Below are 17,610 nucleotides of genomic sequence, written 5' to 3' on the forward strand. Positions count from 1 at the left end.
TTTGGAATAGTTTTGGGGCCTCTGTCAAAACTAAGGTTAAGAGTCTAATTTTAATATATTTTAATAGTTTTTAGTTTTAGTATTAAGTCTATTTTATATCTATGTTAGTGTGTGTGTGATTTAAAAAATTCATATATTTACATGCATTAGTCAGGGGTCTAGCAGGAAACAGAATTCCAACCAAATGTTTCAACTCTAGAAGAAACTGGGGTGTCAAAATGCTCACTCTCCTCTCCTCCTCATTCTCCCATAAATATACTTAGTGGCTAAAAGCCAACCAGAAAACTGAAAATAGGGGAGCCCAGATCCAATGGTGGTCAAAGTAAGTTGGAGAAAAGGGTATACATAGCATGGGTAGTGGGTGGAGAGGTACCAAATGGAATATAACGAATATACGACTTTCCTATTGTTCCAAAATTTAATAAATTTTGATGTATATCATCATGGTCAGAAAATGTAAATTACACCACATCTGTTGTCTTTTGACTCTTTTGAAATATGTTCAAGAAAGGCTAGAATACCAGCTTTACTTATTTTTTGATATTGTTCTTTGTAGCAAGCTGTCTGCTTATTTGCTATAGACCTGTTAATGTTGTTTTTATAAAAATCACCTAAGGTTTCAATCTGTAAATTTAAAGATTGTTCCAGATCATCTATACTACACCTTACCGTTTACAGATAATATTCAATAGTCTGTTTCCATTATTTCATGAATGTTCTTTAATTTTATTTTTTTCTTCATTTTTGAATACACACTTTACCTGCTTAAATCCAAAGAGCTCTCTGCTGAAGGATCATTATTAAATTTAGATTTATTCTATTGTGGTCAGAAAATGTGAATTACACTCTGTCTACTTGTTGTAACTTATTATTTTCCTTGTAGCCCCACTTCAGCAGATGATCTTCCTCTTGCTTTTATTAACACTTTCATGTTCCCATTTTCCACTCATATTCATAAAGAAATAAGGACAAAATAATGAGATATTCAAATTGACTCACACATAGAGCTCTTAAAAAAAAGAAACAAATAAAAAAGGAAGACTGTTATAACAGACCATCTGACTGATAAGCAGTACCACATTGTGAGGGCTCAAAATGATTGCTTATTGTGTAATAAAAGTCAATATTTACCTTAGAAAATGCTAGTGTCACATGTACCATATGAAACTAGAACGAAGTAAAGTTGTGTATTTTTGTATATAAATATTTTGGCACATGTTTTATTATTTGATGTATTACATTGGATTATACCTTTCCAAAACAATATACAAAAATCCAACTCTTTAACCCTTTCAGTGCTTATAACCTTGGTTTTGACATCAATGAAATAGCACATATATATGCACACACACATAAACACACATTTTGTATTTCTTTATCATTAATTTAGGATTTTTTCAATGTTAATATTTAAGTTTCCTTTACAGTAATGTGTGTTTAAAATTTTGTTATTTGTTTGAAACTAAGGAGCTTTCTTCTTTTCATAGGTAAGTTTATTACTTTTATATTTATTGTTTTAACAGATGTATTTGCTCTTCCTTTATGTCTTCTTTGTTTATTTCTTTTCCTTTCCTTATCTTTGCAAACCAGTGGTTATTATTTTCATGTCTTGATGTTGTTGCAGGCCTTTTTCTTTCTTTTTTTTTTTTTTTCTTTTTACTCCATGGATTGAGATTTTATTTTTCTTTGAGATAACCTATCATCTTTGAGGATTATTCCCCCTGTTGTATATTGATAGTTCTCTTTTATTTGGGAATAAGAATGGTGATACATTGTTTGTTCATTGTCTTTATATTATGTTGAATACCTTCAGTCCTATCTGTGTTTAATCATTTTGCATTCCTCCCTGGTTTTCGGCATAGTTTACTCAATCTCCACTGATTTTTTTTCAAGTTTAACTACACATTTTATTTCAAATATTTTAATTAGGAATGCTTGTTTTCTTATTAACTCTAATAAGCCCTTTTTATCTCTATCTTTCTGTATGTTTTCAAAATAGACAAATATGCATACATATAGGTAATACATGTGATTTTTTTTTTTTTTAATTGAGTTCATTTTGGCCTTTATTTCCTTGAGCAAGTGAAAGAGTTGCTGTCTAAAATGTTTGCTTCATGGACTAGATCATCATTAAAAAATATACTCTGAATTTTTTTTCAGGTATAGGTTTATTTTCTTCTTTTATTTTTATTTCAGATTTTTGTCTTCTTTTTTTCTGTTTATTTTCAAATGATGGTAGGTGCATTCAAGTTTTTTTTTTTTTTTAACCAAACTACTTAAAGTGAGTTGTCTTTGGAACCCATTTCTTTTATCTACAAAAGCTTTGAATTCTTACTATTGATCTAATGTGTTTCTTTCTTGTAGTTTTTGGGCTCTGAAAGATTTGTGACTCTTCAAAGGTTGTATTTCTGGATTTGGATGACCCCCAAACTTATGAACCAATTGCCTTTTTAAAAATTTAGGTTAGAGGAAGGCACAACAGCATGCATACTTTCTCTTTGTGGTCTTTTCCCTCTCAAACATCTTTCATCCTTCATTTTCCCAACCCACATCAGCTGTTTGCTGATACTGATCTGAGGTGGATACAGTTACTCTGAGTTGACTGGCTCCTATCTCTTTCATGTTCCCTTTCCTATTTAGGTAGGTTATCATGGTGATGGAGTTATCCGAAAGCTCCATCCAGAAGGTCAGTCTTGGTTTACCCCAAGGGAATGAGAGGTCTATGGTAAGTGCATTAGCTCTACAGTCCAGAGGCTTGTCTTGCAATTCTAACTCCAAGTTGGGTGAATGCAACTTTTTAATACAGGTTGCTGAATGAGTGGCCTATGGAGAGCTTCTCTGGGAAAGGAACTAAATCTAATTGATCAATATTTACCTTGGGCAATAAAAGTAATTCATCTGAGTCTTTCCTTTCCTCATCCGCAAAAGCAGGTGCAACATAGTGTGTCTCATGGGGGTGTAAATAGGACTAATGATTTGCCAAACACATTACTCAGTGGTTGGCCCATAATAAGAACTCAAGAAACAGTGGTTGATATTATTATGCAGTCTAACTCCTTCATTTTACAAATGGAAAGTTGAGGCCCAGAGTCACCGAGGTAGAACTAGATCTAATCTCTGACTCGGAGGTCAGTGTGCTTACTTAAAGGGTTGAAGTTAGCCTTAATTTATCTTCTTTATATGGTATGTTTGTATTATTGTGTACATATTTACATATATGCCCATAAGAAACACAGAAAAAGCCAATAGAGTATATGCACTGTCATTGGGGGGGGGGGGAAGAATAGCCAATCTTGTTAATTTTTTTTTTTTATTTTTGCATCTGAAACTTTCTTTTATGCTAATTCTTTTGTCTTATTTAATAACTTCTTCAAGAATGATGTAGCACCAAAGTCAGTTTTTTAGGAGGATTATTTTCTTTGTATGACCAATTACAACATGCCTATTGCCATACTTTATGTTTCCTATGAAGAAATTCAAACATTTTAAGAGTGGCTGATCTCTAGGAGATGAGGTATAGAGGTGTTCTATGAGGAAATGGGACTGCGCTTTCTATCTAATCCACTGAACCAACAGGGTTGCTTTGATAATAGAAATGATGTCTAGAATACTGTAGGAGAAACTAGCACTGAGGGAGTTCAGCAATTCCATTCTTGTATTGGCCCAGCTTCTGTCACTCTTTCAAGGAAGATAGAATTTTCCTGGGACATCTTGAAGCAGGAGTTTCTAATATATATAGCCACATTGTACAACGAAGCTGGTATCATCTGAGAAATTTAATTAATATATGTTTTAGAAGACACTTCATAGAATCAGAATCTCTTAAAGGTGAAGCTTAATATATAGGATTTTAAAAAATAGCTGTGCCAAATAACGCTATAAAGAATTACAATTCATTATGCAGCACTTATGGCAGCAGCAGCAGTGCCATCTGAGAGCATATTAGAAGTGAAAGATTTCAGGTCCTACCCAACACTTACTGAGTCAGAATCTTCATGTTAACAAGCTCTCCGGGTCATTAGTATGCACATTAAAGTTTGAGAAGCACTGATCTTGATCCGATACAATGTTTAATAAACCTGTGTGCACATAAATCACCTGGATAACTTTCAAAAAGAATCATGCTGAAGTCTGCCCCCAGAGACTCTGGGGTAATTGTTTGAGGTAGGGTCCAGGCAGTCGTGTTTTTAAAAGCTCCTCAGCAGATACCCAGCTATGGCGAACGACAGGCAGCATCATGTGATAAGCAGCCAGTGGATATCAGAGCTCCCTGGCTGTGTTTGTTTCAACCCAAAGCCATTTTAGCATTGCGTTTGACTCTATAGCAGAGAATAGGTTGAATTACTTATCACAAGGCTGTCAAACAGCAAAGTCCTATTGGGCCCCTACTACTGGGATTATTTTTAGCTAGAGGAGAAGATAGCATCGAACAGCAAAGGTTGTCTCATATTCCCAGTGCTCTCCTGAGGGTTGATATCAGTGACCTTCAAAAGGCAGAGAAATAAATATTCAATTTTTAGCATTCCTGTTTCAGAATCCATTTTGATTCCATGATTCAACTTTGATGTGCCTGATATGTCATTTATTCCTTCAGTAATGACACTGTCAGATAGTCCTTTCCTTCCTCTCCAGGACTATCTTAAGTCACTTAGTAAAAAGAAATGCCACTGACTGAATTTTTTAGACTGCTTTATTCTTCAAATTTACGTTGGGTATGGTTTCGAGAAGAGCAATACAACTTTGGCGTTTGTTAAGAAACAGTATAAAATGAACTTTTCCGTAATTATACAGATTTAGTCCCAGAAATATATAGTTGAAAGTCTTTCTCAGGTCAAACAAAGAATTACAAAATGTATAGCCCAAAATACCTGTTTTCAGTATCCCAAAGGAAAGGATACTTTTTCTTCCATGAAAATCTGTGGCAATTATTACTTGTACGCTTTGTTTGATTATAAATAGTGGAACAACTTGCAGTATTTCTTTTAGGCAATTTTCAAATTTTATGTTACTTTTTACATGTTTATGTCATTTCTTGAAATAGATCATAATCTCAATTAAGGCAGAAAATATATCTCATATTTATTGGTACCCTCCCATTGCATAGGAGTTCATTTATTAACATATCAGAATGTAAAATTTAACATGTTTGGATTATTTGGTTTTTATTATTTCTCCTCATGAAGATTTTCCCATTTTTCATACATATATAAGTACAATGCTCTTTGAAAGGTATTACTTATGTATATTAAAGTATTCCATATGTAATGAACAAATTCTCGCTATTTTAACAAGAGCTGAAAGCTAGACTTTGATGAAAAAAAAATTGTATCTCCATCTTTTTAATTTTTTTTTTTTAATTTTACTTTAAGTTCTAGGATATATGTGCTGAATGTTCAGGTTTGTTACATAGGTATACATGTCCCATGGTGCTGCACCTATCAACTGGTTGTCTAGGTTTTAAGCCCCACATGCATTGGATATTTGTCTTAAGTCTCTCCCTCCCCTTTCTCCCCATCCCCCGACAGATCCTGGTGTGCGATGTTCCCCTCCCTGTTTTCATGTGTTCTCATTGTTCAGCTTCCACTTATGAGTGAGAACATGCAGTGTTTGGTTTTTGGTTCCTGTGTTAGTTTGCTGAGGATAATGGTTTCCAGCTTCATCCATGTCCCTGCAAAGGACATGAACTCATCCTTTTTTATGGCTGCATAGTATTCCATGGTGTATATGTGCCACATTTTCTTTATCCAATCTATCATTGATGGGCATTTGGGTTGGTCCCAAGTCTTTGCTATTGTCAATAGTGCTGTAATAAACATATGTGCGCATGTGTCTTTATAATAGTACAATTTATAATCCTTTGGGTATATACCCAGTAATGGGATTGTTGGGTCAAATGATATTTCTGGTTCCAGATCCTTGAGGAATTGCCACACTGTCTTCCACAATGGTTGAAGTAATTTATACTCCTACCAACAGTGTGAAAGCATTCCTATTTCTCCACAGCCTTACCAGCATCTATTATTTTAATGATTGCCATTCTTACTGGTGTGAGAAGGTATCTCATTGTAGTTTTGATTTGCATTTCTCTAATGACCATTGATGATGAGCTTTTTTAATAAATGTTTGTTGGCTGCATAAATGTCTTCTTTTGAGAAGTATCTGTCCGTCCATCTTAACAGGAAATAGTCTATCTTGTCAGCATTAAGATGTGAGTTGAGGACAACGGACAGCCCTCCTCCTGAGAGACAACACTCCAATGACTCACTATTTAGAGTGTTCGGTCACTCTGAATACCTCTAAGTCACATTCTTCTTCATTTTATTTCTTCATAAAACGAAGACAGATTATAGGCCAGGCGCAGTGGCTCACCCCTGTAATCTCGGCACTTTGGGAGGCCGAGGCGGGCTAATCACAAGGTCAGGAGATCGAGACTACGGTGAAACCTCGTGTCTACTAAAAATACAAAAAAAATTAGCCGGGCGCGGTGGCGGGCGCCTGTAGACCCAGCTACTCAGGAGGCTGAGGCAGGAGAATGGCATGATCCCGGGAGGCGGAGCTTGCAGTGAGCTGAGATCGCGCCACTGTATTCCAGCCTGGGGAACAGTGTGAGACTCCGTCTCAAAAAAACCAAAACAAACAAACAAACAAAAAACCAAGACAGATTATAATGCAAAAACGTGTGCTTATTATTTTATTTTGCATGAAAAGCAATACAATACAAGGTACACTGTATTATGTTGAAGGGAGCACACATCTTCCTCTTCCTCCAATCTTATAACATTGAAACCATTATATTTGGAATGATACAAATATATATCAATTGATTCTTTAAGAGTTAGGTTGCTGTGGAATATATTTAGCATCAATTAGGTCAAATAATGTTCTTACTTTCTTTTTCCCCTTGAATTCTAATTATGGCACTGCATATATTTAGTGTTCTAAAACATCCCCTAATCAGTGACAGAAATTTTTTACACATAGGAATTCCATGTGGGAGAATTAGAGGAAAGAGATATCTAAATATGAATGTTAATAAAGGAATTCAGACTGGTGGCACAGTCCAGTAAACAGATGATTATAATGCAGTGTTGTGCAAAGGAGGTTAGAAAAGCTTTACAGAAACGGCCTTTGGCATGAACCTTGAAAGGAAGAGAAGAGCAAACTAAGCAAATTATACACAGACAGTTCAGAAACATCTTTGAATGTCTGCATATACCAGAACATTAGACATTTTTGTGGCTAAAACATAGAGTGAATCTATGGCAAAGCTTGAAAAAGACTATAGAAAAAAATGAAGTGCTTGGGTACATGAAACAAGACTTTATATATGTCAAATTAAGTATGGACTTCATTGTGCAGTGATTGGTTTGGCATTATTAGTACTTTAGTAGGGGGATGACACAATATAATTCGTATTTTTGAAGAAAATAACTTCAGCTACAATATGAAAGATGATTTGGAATGGGAAAAGCCAACTCAAATTAGATACTTCAGTAGTTCAGAGAAGATATTATATGTCCTGATGATATTGAAACACTAAGATTTGTTACTGATGAGGTTTCGAAAGAAGAGGAAGTAGAAAAATTTGAAAATTAATTTGAAAAAATTTGAGCAATTTACATGATTAAGCAAGTTAGTTGGACTGGAGAAAGATAAATGAGAGTAAATGGCAGTTCATTTTATAACAAGTTGAGTTTAAAATGCTGATTTCTAATATTTAATAAGCAATAAAAGCTATGGACCTGCATCTTAGAGGAATAATCTTTATTAGATGTAGAAATTGGATTTTACATGCAGATTTTAGAGCAGAGCAGATTTTTCAGGAAGTGTAAAATGAGAATAGGAATGAATTTTCAATAAGAGGAAAACATAAAAAGAGAAGGAAAGCAAAGTCAATAAGATAAGGTCAAATGGGAAGTAGGGTAGGAGTGTCTGAACAAAGAGGACTGGCCAAATGCCTATAGAAATCAACTAGGGTGAGGATTGATAATGCGCACCAGACTTTGTACACTGATGAGTTTGACAGGAGCTGCTGCGGTGCTGCAGTAGATTACAGGGAGACAATGTGAATTAGTGTGTGGAGTGAATGGGGAGAAAGTGGTTTCTGCTGGTAACAGATGTTCAAAGCAGGCAGCACAGGAAAAATAAAACAATTGGTTCCTTCAGAGAAGGAGGTTAATGTAGAGAAGATGTAGGGAGTGTTTAACATGTTGGTTGTGGACGACAAAGAGCTAAGAGAGAGAATCCTAAAGACACAAACCGCGGGGGGCGGGCGGGGTGCTCTCAAATGAGAAGAACAGGAGTGACATTAACCTTGAAATGCTCAGAGACTCTACTCCTCCATGACAGCAGGAAGATAATTAACAATAGATACAAATGCAGATAAGTTGAAAAGTGAGAAGCATGAGAGTTTGGGAGTTTCCATCCCATGGCCTCAAGTTGTTTGCTGTGATGAAGGCAGCATACTGTGTTTGCTAAAGGTAGAAGTTGCAGAGTCTGAGTAGCACTGAGAAGAGTGATGATGGCTTGGAACATATGTTTCAGAGAAAGTAAATGGGTACTGAACAGTGTTACAGATCTAGAAGAGAGGGGACAGATCATAGATTTATAATACAAATTAACAGACTACTATTTAATTGTTTCAGCATCACCAGAAATTTCAGGAGGGGAAGTACAGAAAAAACAAAGTGTTTGGGCTCATTTGTTCACACATTGTCAGCAAAGCTAGAGCCAAGAATAAAGGAAAAATGAGTTAAGTATGCCAGTAAATGTCACCAAGATAGCCGAGTAGTTGAGATTTAAAAAGAAATAAAAAATTGGTAGGCTTTTAGCCTAGGAACAAATGGAGGTTCCGAGCAAAGTAAGACTATTTAGTGGAAAATACTGGATGAGAGAATTTTAAGAGGTTTTTATCAGAGCAGGGATTTCAGAGAGATAAAGCTATAGTGTGATGAAGGGGAGAAGGAAAAAAAATCAAGCAATTATGAAGTAAGTAATCAGGACATGATATGCCCAAGGGTATAATTTCAAAATTGTCTGGTATGATAGCAATGTTCAGTTGAAGAGAAAGATAAAAGCAAGAGGTTGTGTAGTTTATGTATTATACATATATTTCATGATTAGAGGGCTGCCAGGAGACTCAAGTTATTTCTCCCATTGTCCTAGGGCTCTGAGGTATCCAGCTTTGAACTGGCCCATCAAGTATCTGAACTCTGTTCACAAACTGAGAAAATACTGGGCATATTGTTCAGGCTATTTACCATCTTAACTGGTATTAACCTAAAGTCTCACATTGTTTTTTTCCTTTATACTTAAGCCATATAAGCATCTTCTTAACTTTCATCTCCTCTGTAAAGCTTTTCTTAATGTTCTTTGTTGAAATTAATCTTTTTAATTTTTTCTATCCCTGCCATCTCTGTTATAACATTGCCTATATTCTTCCTGTATTCTGTTGATTTATAAGGAATATATGTTGCTTGGGGACACTGCCTTATTTCATTAACTGTATCACTGGCATATTGTCTTGCAAATCTGGGTATTCAATAAATGCTCTGTGAATTTAAGTGGTCATTATCCCCTCATTCTGAATTAGGTCATAAGATGTATTGACTATCATATAGTAAGGTCTGAGAGTTACTGAGGAGTAGGTTTGTGTGACAGGAGTTAGGAGCGAATGGTCCAGCACTTGAAAAATTTCCCTTTAGATTGAGAATTGAGGAGTCATAGCTTTGCGCAGTGGCAGTATCGTAGCCAATGAGGTTTATCCGAGGCACGATTATTGCTAATTGAGAATTGAGGAGTCATATAAAAACACTGAGGACTGGGTATCTGGAGTAGTAAAAAGAAGCAGGAGGGATGAATGTTGAAAATCTTTGCCTATGTATAATTTTGAGTAGGGAAAAAATAAACTCTGTCTACCATTAGTTTCTATATGTGTTTATGAATTCACTGGAATTGTTTAGAGAGAAGAAATTATGACTCTGTGTACATTTGCTCTTGAGTGTGTGGGAGAGAAAGAGAGGGAAATCTCCCCAGAGTTTTGGTCTTTATTGTTTACTGTTAATTACTTTCCAAAATCTCCTAAGTGTTCATTGTAATTTTCCATTCCTATCTCCACTTACCTCACCCCTACCAAATTTCAGCTATTGATCTTAAGCCCATCCCTAGACCTTAATAACATTTATTTTTTAAAAATCCCCCCTTCATCTTTTTGTTTTCTTTTTTTGTTTGTTTTGTTTTGTTTTGTTTTGTTTTTTTAAGATTAGGGTCACTTTAATCAAGTTGTGGCCATGGGAAATAAATCTTGTAACTCTCCCCTAGTTTGAGGTCAGTTAAGTGCCATGGGCCTCTTTAAGCAGCTGATGGGCACAGTCCTCCAATATGAATGATTCCTTTGACACTGGACAACAAGGTTAAAGCAGCCATTAGTCTGCAGTTTTCTGAGAGCCTCTGCCTAGAATGTAATTTCTTGGATACCTCTGTGAACTTGACAGAGACTTCACCTACTAAGGGGTCATATATTAACAAATCAGGAAAAAAAAATTGCTTTCTCATAGTTACGCTTTGGTTGTTTTTACAGCTTGTATTAAAATTTCAATATTATTATCTGTAATGTTATAGCAGATTTTACACTAAAATGTATATTTGCACTATGATACCCTATTGATAGAAACCTTATATTTTAAAATCCATCAGAAATTTCCAGACATAGTCTCTAAGTAAATGGAAACAGTTAATTTATGGTAGCTGGCTTAAAATTATACCCTAAGTTTAATAGCATGTATCTGTACCATTATTTTAATATAGTTTGATAGCAAACACTTAGAGATTTAAAATTTTGGTTTGCTATATCATCTTGAAAATGATTATTAAATGAATTGTCTATCTACCTATGTATCTGTCTATCTATATTTCTGTCCTATCTACCAGAAAAATGACTGTATTTGAGGTGTTCTGGCAAAGATAAATGGAACACAATTTCTGGCCTCAAAGAACAGAATATTTAGAACTAAATCAAGGGGTACAGAATACACTGCACAATCTGTTTTTCTTTACTCTTGCTTTAAAGGAAACTATATTTGTGACAAATATGTGATCCTATACTGGCTTCTTTTTAACACAGGTCTTAGGGTTCATGCAACTAAATCCATGCCTGAATTATGTCAATGTGTCAGGGTAGACCTCTTATAACATTACTTTCCCTGTCCCCTTGTCATAAGATTTACTTAGTCTGAATATTTTGGACCCTTTCCTATCTAAGTTTCCTTAATGCCATTCTTTCTTTCACATACGCCATCCCTCTTTCTGCTTAAAATCCCTACTCTGTTTTTCTGTTTTTTCTCTTTGTAAAAAAAAAATAAAAAAAAATCATTTGGAAAATGGTTCTAATTTTAATCTTACATGTGGAAGGAGCCATCGCATTGCCGAGAAGATTTTATTGTTTGTGTTGTTTTGTTTTTTAATGCTGAAAAATTTTTGAAGGCATTTTAAGTGTATAAAAACAGGAGAATGGTGTATCCATTTGAGATGGAAGTATTATTTCTAGCTCTCAGACTCATAATGTGGACAAAAGTAATGCATGTAATTTATCTTATATGATGCCTGTATAAAGGTATCACAACACATTTTATTGTCACTATTAATTTTGTTACAGACTCCCAACTACCAAATTCAAATTCAACTTGTCCCATACATTTAATAATGTATTGGGAGGGTCCTCTGGATTTACCTAATTTTCTTCCACTGACACAAGCCCAATATAGGCAGGCATCATTTGTGTAGATTAAAGCCACAGGTACCTTTAGTTCTTTTCTTTCTTTCTTCTAAGTTATTCTTCAACTCCTGCCAAACAAATTTTCTGAAAGATTCCTTTTCAGAGAAGTGGCATGTCTATATAAAGTAAGTGTTAATAATCATAGTAGATATTTTAAATTAAAAGTGGCATAGCTTCTTATAATACCGTTAAAATATATGGAATGAGTAAACCAGAATGATGACCTTCTGATTTTACTAAACCTATTTATTTGCGTTAGCAACTCCTACCTCTTTTTCCTGACCTCTCAGCTCACATACAAATAACTTATTCATCCTTCCACTGGATCCTTTGACTTCTCTAATTCCATTATCTAATGTTAGGGGACTGTACATTATAAGTGTACATTGCAGAATAAATTAATCTTAGACACATTAGCCAGAAAAACGGTGGATATATTTCAGCACTTTTCTGATAATATACATGCTCATTCTCATTTACATTTTTCAGGAAGGAATAATGGTTTATTTTCTAAGAATTTGTGATATGGATTTTTAATTCCAGCATGAAATAGATAAAGGTATTGCATTTTACAGTCTACACAGAAACAGGAATTTAATGTGTGTGAACAGTCTGCTTATTTACTAGAATAATATATCCTAAATGGCTTCAATGTGTTCATAGACAGTGAACACTGAAAGCAGTAATTGGAAAAATCCATCACCAGTCCATATATTCCTGCAGTCTTGGATTGGAGTCTGGTGATCTTCCTAAATTTTTTGTTTTAGTCAGGTTACAGTATGCTAGAATTATTGACTAGCATTCTAAGAAGTGTAACCTATAAAATATAAAAGATATAGATGGACTCATAGTTTAGTTAAATTAAACAAAATTATTAGAATTAACTAAATTCACTCTTTTGTAAGTATCACATTGTTCATCTAAAAACTGCTTCTGGATGAGTAACATTACAGTACTGACATGGTAGGAATTTGAATTTCTACCTACATAATAACTAAACATATTCTAACGTAGACTGCATATGTAATAACTATGAAACGTTTAAGTAACTGTAATAAATAATTATTTTATTTTAGAGTGAATCAACATTTTTATTACAGTGACTCAAACTTATCAAAACCATTAACATCATGGACAATTAATTATACTAGCTAGATAATGCTAGCTATTGTAATAGAGAAGAGCTCAGAATTCATGGTTTGACACAAAGGATTTTATCTTGCTCATTAAAACACCAAAATGGCTACCCTTAATGGTAAAGGGCTTATGTTTCATTCAGCATTGCATAGAACTGGGCTGAAAAGGCTCTGCCATCTTCAACATATGACTATCGGTGTTGCAGTAGAGCTCATGAGAATATTGCAACTCTCAAGGTATCTATGAGACACTGTGAAAACCCTGCATATTACAGAGCAACTGGCAGATTCAATGCAACATTTCTGGCTTCAACCTTGATCTGAAAAGTGCTTGGGAAGCATGCTGAGCCTTGATGGTGATTGGGATCCTGCTGGTATTTTTGCTACCATTGGCATGAAATGTATGAAGTGCACGGAAGTGTTAAGATGTTGAGATGTAGAAGATGTTAATGACTATGGAGATATATATATATACACACACACACACACACACATATACACACACATATGAATATATATATATACACATGTGTGTATATATATCTCTCCACTGATAGAGTGAAACTACATCTCAAATAATATATATATACACACACATAAATATATATACATATTTATATGTATACACATACATACTATATATACACATAATATATATTATATATACACACATATATTTTTATATATATTTATGTGTGTGTATATATAATTTGAGGCATAGTTTCACTCTTGTCGTCCAGGCTGTAGTGTAGTGGCACAATCTCAGCTCACTGCAGCCTCTGCCTCCCAGGTTCAAGCGATTCTCCTGCCTCAGCCTCCCAAGAACCTGGGGTTACAGGCACCCACCACCCGGTCCAGCTAATTTTTTGTATTTTTAGTAGAGGCAGAGTTTCGCCGTTTTGGGCAGGCTGGTCTCAAATTCCTGACCTCAGGTCATCTGCCCACCTTGGCCTCCCAAAGTGCTGGGATTATAGGTGTGACCACTGTACCCGGCCCCAGTGGAGATATGTCGTTATTGTATTTTAATTGTCACAACATAATAAGACAGTAGAATTATTCAAGGGTTCTGTGAATTAATGATTCCCAGTCAATGCCAGGTATGGATTTTGTTAAGCTTTCTTTATTGTGGTAGCCACTGCTTCTTATTGTCTTCCAAGAGGGAGATGTTCTCTGCTGTTCCCAGCCATACCCCTCCACACACAAAACTGTGTACTCAAATCCTCTCTCCAAAATCTGTACCTTATAATGGAAAATACACATATAAACACAGAAGAACAAAGCAAAAAGTCCAGTTAGAAATACTAGAAAATAGACACAGAAATACCAATTGGACAACCAGGAGGAAAGAGCATGGAGGATTTTATAATCCAAGTTTTCAAGAGGTGCTTACCGCTTTTGCTCACCTTGTTTTGGGTAGGATAGTCATATGAACATAACTAACTGCAAGAGAAGCTGGGAAACGGAGGTTAATTGTGTGACCATGAAAAAGAGGCAGTCAGTTTCATGAGTAGTTAGAATCTCTGCCATACAAACCATCAACAGAAACTCAATAGTGGCAAATTCATATTTATCACTTTTAGTTATTGTATTTGTATAACCGTTTGTATATGTATACAGAAATGTCATAATTGAAGCTTTTGTAAGCAAATAAATAAAATATATTGAAGCCTAAAAAAAAAAGTACTGAAGCAATAAGATTAGGAATTGAGACCAGGTATTGAAGCCTAAAAAAATAAGTATTGAAGCAATAAGATTAGGAATCGAGGCCAGGCACAGTGGCTCATACCTGTCATCAAAGCATTTTAGGAGGCCGAGGCGGGTGAATCATGAGGTCAGGATTTCGAGACCAGCCTGACCAACATGGTGAAACCCTGTCTCTACTAAAAACACAAAAATTAGCCAGGCGTAGTGACAAGCACTTCTAATCCCAACTACTCGGGAGGCTGAGGCAGGAGAATCACTTGAATCTGGAAGGTGGAGTTTGCAGTGGGCCGAGATCATGCCAATGCACTCCAGCCTGGGTGACAGAGTGAGACTCCATTAAAAAAAAAAAAAAAAAAAGATTAGGAATTGAGTTGTAATACACTTTCTCTTTAAATTCTATAATGTTTCTTAATCATATTTAAGCAAAACACGTGCAACAAAAATGTTTGCTACATATTTGAAATAGTTAGATTTTGCATTCTTCTAGAATATTTTATTGTACTTACTCATGAATAGAAATTTAGAGTTAATGGTAACATCTATTATTAATTCATCTCTTATCATGTGCCAGTCTCTATTCTACATGCTGTATATGTCTAGTTTATTTAATCCTTATTATAGTCATTTGAAGTAGGTACTGTTTTTTATATACATTTTACAGATGGGATAAATGAACCTCAAATAACTTAAGTAATTGTCTATAACATGGTAGAGCTGAGTTTCAATCACAGGGATTCTAGATTCAGAGCTTGAGCCACTTAATCAGTCTGAGAGAAAATATGTCATCCAAAGAACCCTAGGCTTGGCTTCCTAAGGTGCTTTGTAAAACTATGTTCTTTTTAATAAAGTTTTTATATGTAAGAGATGGTGAAACTTCAACATATGCTGTTTATATTTACACACATACATTTTCAAGTTCGTTTTGATAATTCAAGTGGGTGCAATGCTGAATTTAATATAAACCCCTTAAAGGGTCAAAAGCATGTATTTCTCACTTAATATTCTATAGGGATATAAATTTATCACTACTGAATTACCAGTTTAGATTTTTAATTATTACATTTTACAACACTTCATCATTTCTCTCTCTAGTATCTCCTACCAGCATTATTCTTTCCTTTATTAGCTCTTACATATTTACATTTTATTCTGTCAGATGTAGAGTATTTGTTAAATCATTTTTATATAATTGCTGGACTTGCTGGACTTACTGGATACTATACTACCATAATCCAATGAAAAGGCTGTCTTTATTGTTCCTAGCATCTCTTTTCCAACGGAGAAGATAACCAAGTCCCAAGCCTACAGCCATTGTAAGTGTAGCTGATCTTTAATAGACTCATTGCCTTATTCCTATATGGATATAATATGTGTGAGTTATTTAATGGAGTAAGTTTTTGTGAATTCTTATTCTGGGCAAGACACTGTACTAAATATGTTTGATTAATTAGCTCATTTAATTATCAAAAAAGCTGTATCTGTTGGGACTGTTTCTATTTTTATATGAGGAAATTAAGTATTACAGTACTTAAATAACAGAATCAGGTAGTTAGTGAAGGAGTGTGACTCCAGAAGCAACTTTTAACTGCTCTACTAACTCACTTCTGTGACCCACACTTGAATTATGTGTTGTCGCAAGGTCAATGCATCTTTTTATATTAATTTCTCTAGGATGCATAATTAAATACGTATCAGTTCTTTTTGAAAACCTTGCTCACCTTACTGTTCAGTGAATGTGGTGGGGCTTAGGTGGTTGAGAGAATAATTATATGGATCATGAGAGGGAATATTGAGTACTTACCATGTGCTAGCCTCTGGGCTAAATACTTTCTTTAAAATATGACATATAAATCTTCACAGTTCTTGAGTGGTGTTATCACTCTTTTACAGATGAGGAAACTGAATTTTGAGGAGAATTAATAACTTCTATTTGATCACTAAGCTGTTAAGTGCAAGGCTATGATACAAACTTAGGTTTAGTCCCAAAATATAGATTATTGCAATTAAACTAAGAATCTTCCTTAAAATTAAGCACATAATAAATACAATTTTTAATCTAAAATACCTAATTTTATTATCACTTAGTAAATACATTAAGCACCTAATAAATACATTCTTCTACCTAAAATACTGAATTTTATTATCACTAAAGCTCAAGGTAGTATGGAATGTTAACATAGAGATGAGGTACAATTAAAAATTACCTATAATAAATGCTGGGGCCAGTATCAAAACCCAGATCTGTTTGTCTGCAGAGCCTACATCTTCCCCAGACCATATTTCCTTGAGGCCCTCTACCCAGAATCACCATTACCATATTCACTCATCTATTCATTGCATGTCAATTGTGTACCCACTCTTTTTTTTTTTTAAACACTGTTCTGTGTTTTTATGCATAGCATTGAGTAAAATAGTTTGTTTTCACTTGGAAGATTCTTTTTTTTTAAATCTAATGGGGGGCCAGAGATGGTAGCTCACACCTGTAATCCCAGAGGTTTGGGAGGCCAAGATGGGCGGTTCATCAGGTCAGGAGATCAAGACCATTCTGGCTAACACGGTGAAATCGTTTCTACTAAAAATACAAAAAATGAATAGCCGGGAGTGGTGGCGAGTGCCTGTGGTCCCAGCCACTCGGGAGGCTGAAGCAGGAGAACGGTGTGAATGCGGGAGGCGGAGCTTGTAGTGAGCCAGGATCAGCCACCGCACTCCAACCTGGGAGACAGAGCAAGACTCTGTCTCAAAATAAATTAATAAATAAATAAAACTTAATAAAATCTAATGGAGGAAAGCATATATTATTCAACTCATATAAATATGTAATCGGTGGCTGGGCACAGTGGCTCACGCCTGTAATCCCAGCACTTTGGGAGGCTGAGGCTGGTGGATCATGAGGTCAGGAGTTCAAGACCAGCCTGACCAATATGGCGAAACCCCGTCTCTACTAAAAATACAAAAATTAGTCGGGCGTGGTGGCAGGTGCCTGTAATCTCAGCTACT

At 35.1% G+C, this 17,610-nt stretch overlaps 1 protein-coding gene and 1 pseudogene across 3 annotated transcripts in view; both read left to right on the plus strand.

Annotated features, from left to right (window-relative positions):
- The window catches only part of LINGO2 (leucine rich repeat and Ig domain containing 2), a 1,258,067-nt gene that overhangs the window by 481,985 nt on the left and 758,472 nt on the right, over positions 1-17,610 (plus strand). The window lies entirely within an intron of this gene.
- Positions 9,725-9,891, plus strand: LOC112608827 (annotated as a pseudogene).

The sequence above is a fragment of the Theropithecus gelada genome, chromosome 15, assembly GCF_003255815.1.
Source record: "Theropithecus gelada isolate Dixy chromosome 15, Tgel_1.0, whole genome shotgun sequence".
NCBI lineage: Eukaryota > Metazoa > Chordata > Mammalia > Primates > Cercopithecidae > Theropithecus > Theropithecus gelada.